The 5,000-nt window shown below is 38.5% G+C and overlaps 1 pseudogene; it reads left to right on the top strand.

The window, feature by feature from the left end:
• Window positions 1-5,000, top strand: part of LOC135670603 (28S ribosomal RNA) — a 12,471-nt pseudogene that overhangs the window by 1,916 nt on the left and 5,555 nt on the right.

The raw sequence follows: 5,000 nt of genomic DNA, 5'->3' as shown, positions 1-5,000 counted from the left end.
AAGAGCTCAAATTTGTGTAAAGTCCTAAAGTTCTCCTCCTTCTGTTCTTCAAGTCTTGAGTTGTAAAGAGAGGAGAGAAAGGATCTGTAAAGGTTGTCTCCTGAGCCTGTCAAAAGGAGAGAAACTGTAAAAGGGCAGTTAGCCTTCGCCCATTGAAGGAAGGCAGCTAGTTGACGTCGGCAACCTCGTCGGTGGAGGAAGCCAAAAGTGGAGTAGGTCAAGGCTGACCGAACCACTCTAAATCTCTGGTTTGCGTTTATTTTTGAGCACTTTATCATTACTGCAAACCTCCTCCATTACTACTGCTCTCTGCGCTTTCACGAACAAGTTCTAAGTGCTGTTCTTTCAGAATCTGCATTCAAACGTAAATCGTGTTTTCGTACGATCTTCACACTGCAGTTTACGCTTACATTCGGACTCCATTTATAACTGCAAATTGCTTTCTACGTAAAACGCTTTTCAAGGTTCAAAACTGCTTTTAAACGCAAAACTACATTTAGACGTAAATCTGAGTTTAGACGTAAATCTGCGTTTAGACGTAAAACTACGTTTAGACGTAAATCTACGTTTAGACGTAAAACTGCGTTTAGACGTAAATCTGAGTTTAGACGTAAACTGCGCTTAGACGCAAAACTGCGCTTAGACGCAAACTGTGTTCAGACGCAAACTGCGCTTAGACGCAATCTGCGCTTAGACGCAAACTGCACTTAGATACAAACTGAGAATTAGCTTTTGCATCATAATAGTTTTTATTGAACGAACGCAGCTTTTGGTTTTTAATCGCTGTAAGATTTCCGCTGCACTAATTCACCCCCCCCCTCTTAGTGCTCTCGATCCTAACAATTGGTATCAGAGCCCGGTTAACTCTCAAAAGGATTAAAACCCAAGAGAGATGGCTTACGCCGGAAACCAAGAGGGCCATTCTATTACACGTCCACCCATGTTTAATGGGACGGACTACACCTACTGGAAAACCCGAATGAGGATCTTTCTTATTTCTATGGATTTTGAAGTATGGAATCTTGTCGAGAATGGTTTTTCAAAGTCTTCTCTTCCAATGATCGATTGGAATGATTTGGAGAAGAAGGCTTTCGCTCTAAATGCAAAGGCTATGAATGCCTTATTTTGTGCACTCGATAAAAACGAGTTTAACCGTGTTTCAACTTGTGAAACTGCATTTGATATTTGGCACACACTCGAAGTGACCCATGAGGGCACAAGTAGAGTAAAAGAGTCAAAAATCAATTTGCTGTTACACTCTTTCGAACTCTTTCGGATGAAACCGAGTGAAACCATTGGCGACATGTTTACCCGTTTCACGGATGTCGTCAACGGTTTAAAAGGACTCGGAAAGAGCTTTTCGGATTTTGAGCTTGTTAATAAGATACTAAGATCCCTTCCTAAGAGTTGGGATCCTAAAGTCACCGCTATTCAAGAGGCAAAAGATCTGCGAAATTTCCCTCTTGAAGAACTAATCGGGTCACTAATGACCTATGAAATGACTTGTAAAGCTCATGAAGAGCAAGAAGACATCCTTCCAAAGAACAGGAAGGATATGGCACTCAAAACGTCAGAATGCCACTTGAGAGAAAACTCAAGTGATGAGGACTGTGATGATGACTTGGCACTACTAACAAGAAAGTTTAAAAAGTTCTTTAAAAGAAACAAATTTAAGAATGATGCAAAAAATAAACTTGAACCCAAAAAGGACCAAGTGATCTGCTATGAATGCAAAAAGCCGGGACACTACAAAAGTGATTGTCCCCAAGTCAAGAAAAGAACAACAAAGAAGAAGGCGCTCCAAGCAACATGGGATGATTCGAGCGCATCTGAGGAAGAGGAGTCCAACACCGAGCAAGTTGCTCATTACGCCTTAATGGCCATCGAAGACGAGGTAACAAATTCAATAGATACTGATTTATCTTTCGATGAATTATTAAATGCTTTCAATGATTTATTTGACGAATGCAAGAGTATAAGTAGAAAATATAAATTGCTGAAAAAGATGCATGATAGTCTTACCTGTGAGTTTGATAAGTTAAAAGTCGAACATCATGATAGTTTAAATTCATGTATCAAATGTCATGATTTAGAAACTATGCAAAAAGAAAACCTGCTACTCAAGGACACCTTGAAGAAATTCGAGGTTGGTAGCAAGTCATTAAACATGATCCTTGCAAACAAGGGTCACATTCCCAAAAGAAGTGGGATTGGATTTGTGAGGAGTCCTCACCGAAATCCAACTACCTTTGTAAAAGGCCCCATCTTACATGTTCAACACCAAACCAAGTGCAACTTTTGTTGCAAATCTGGACACAAGACACATTGCTGTCCATTCAAGAAAATAAGTCCAAACAAATTAATTTGGGTTCCTAAGGGAACCATGATAAACTCTATGCAACATGATAAGAAATGTAGATCTATTTATGAGGCACCCAAAAGCAAATGGGTTCCTAAAGATCATCCCTTCCTATAAAAACATTAAAAGTCTAGGCCGGAGCAAGAAATAATATTCTGCTCCTTGACTCTCAATGGTCATAAACCAAGAATCAAAAAGGAACTCGCAACGCTTAAGTAACAAGTGGAAGTTATCACAAATACGATACAATCAGAAACATATGATACCCCCCTGATTTTCAAAACCCGTTCATCTACGAATCAATTCTTGTAGAAACTAAATATGTCATGATCTTAAAAGGGATACCAAACAAACATACGTATGCACGTTAAAAGATCTATCTTACAAAGAGCTTCTTCCTTAAATAAAAACTCATACGAAATCATTAATTGCTTTGAAACTCTCCTCAAGGCAAAGGCTCCCTAATCAAATCATCTTAAGTGCTCACCTGCTGCAGGCAGTGGCACCTCTCCAGCTGGCGGTGGCACCTCCAGCTATCACGGGTTGCCAGAGGTTGCACCGCTCCAGCCAGAGGTGCAACCGCCAGCAGCTCTGCCCTTCAAAATCACGCTAGGGCCGGCTAAGGAACCGACCACAACTCACCCCCATTTTCTCCTCTACTCTTCCAAGTCTCCTCCATTCCCATTTCACTCCTCTAAGCCTTCCAAACACCTCCCATTTCGGAGCAAAACATCAAGAATCCTTCCTTCCCTTGAAGATTTCACAAAGGTACTCTCTAAGAAGCTCTTAAAATTCTGTTTTGTTCTTCATTTACTTTAGCTCATCATCATCCCTCTAAACAGCAGTAGTAATGGGATCTAGAAGATCCTCAAGGGACAAGGGAAAGAGGAGAGTAGTAGAAGAGTTTGATCTCACTCTTTTTGATTCCAAAAACCATGCTGAAAAATTTCTCTCCTTCGAACTAAGAAGCATCAATAAGGGAAAATACGTAGATCTGAATGAACTAAGAGATGTAGAGACTATCCATTGGTTTGCAAACCTAAATCTACTTCCCATTTTGCAGATCAACGAACCCATTTATCCTAGACTAGTTAGATTGTTTTACAACAACATGCAAATAGATGATGAAGAAAGGATATCAACCTATCTCTTAGGACAACACATCTCAATCACTGATAGATTCATTTGTGATATGATAGGTATTCCCATGAAAAGCATAGGACTTTACTTTAAAGGATCATGGGATGAACAAACTATTGAAACATCCTACGTTGAAGCCTTAGGAACAATCCTTGCCAATCCTAACATAGAATCTATTCCTAAAAGTTGTGAACATCTATTGCCCTTTAACACTAAGATACTTCATCATATCATGACTAGTATAATTCTTCCTAAACAATACCATCATGATGAAGTGAGTCAATTGGAATTAGGAATTATGTACCTAATCATGAAAGGACGTGACATTTGTCTTGGCTATCTAATCCAACAAAACATGTTGGAATTATCTACGAAAGATATGATGCTCCCATATGGTGGAATAATTACTAGAATAATGAAAGCTTACGACATTCAAATACCACTAGAAGAAGAAGTAATGAAATCAGATAGATTCAGCATAATAAACAAAAATCTACTTCACCGACTAAGATGTCACTATAAAAACGGTAACTGGGTTAGAATGCCTAGAAGAACTGATCCCCCTCAGCCTGAACCTGAACCTGAACCAGAGTCGGAAACCCCAGTCTTTAGGAGTACCCACTCTCCTCCGATCTGTCCCTTTGAGGAAACATATCCGGTTGAGCAAACTCACACATCATCCATCGAAGATATCGGGATTCGGATGGACCGATTTGAACAAAGACAAGAACGGCTTGAACTTCAACAAGATCAAATCCTAACCGAGCTGCAGCAAATCCATCGACAATTTGACTCTTTACTTAGGCACTTTAATCTTCCACTTCATGAATAAGCTTGTATAAACATCTGATGTTGTAAACTCTTTATGTTATTCATGAAGGACTTTGTCTTTATGGTTACCTGATATGATGTACATATAGTTATCTTTGTTTGTGTAAGCATATTTGCAAACATCTCTTGTTGTTTATCTCGGTTTTTGCACTGAAACTAAAAAGGTTTAAAAGCCTATGCCTTGAAAAATATGAAGCAACATACCAATGTAAGTTGATAAGTCAGCAGTATGACATTGATATGGTTGCTAATATGATTGCTATCTTACCATGTGATGCAATGCTACACTTGCTGAAATAAAAATCTTGCTATGCAATATGATACAATGCTACACTTGCTGAGATAAATATCTTGCTATGCAATATGATAGAATGCTGCACTTGAAATAATTGTGTTACTACATCAAAAGATTCAAACACATTGATATTAGACATCACTTTATACGAGATCATGTCTCTAATCAAGATGTAACCATAGAGTTCATTGATACTAAACATCAACTAGCTGACATTTTTACAAAACCCCTATGTGAAGAACAATTTGATTACATAAGAAGAGAATTAGGAATGTTGAATTGTCCGAATACTTTAACTAGTTAAAATTATTTTTCGGATGTTATTACTATTACATGCCTTGACAAACGCTTGATCAAATAACATGTTGCAAATTA

The sequence above is a fragment of the Musa acuminata genome, unplaced genomic scaffold, assembly GCF_036884655.1.
Source record: "Musa acuminata AAA Group cultivar baxijiao unplaced genomic scaffold, Cavendish_Baxijiao_AAA HiC_scaffold_1136, whole genome shotgun sequence".
Taxonomy (NCBI): Eukaryota; Viridiplantae; Streptophyta; class Magnoliopsida; order Zingiberales; family Musaceae; genus Musa; species Musa acuminata.
The sequence above is the reverse complement of the archived record's forward strand: the minus strand, read 5'-3'. Positions and strand labels throughout refer to the sequence as shown.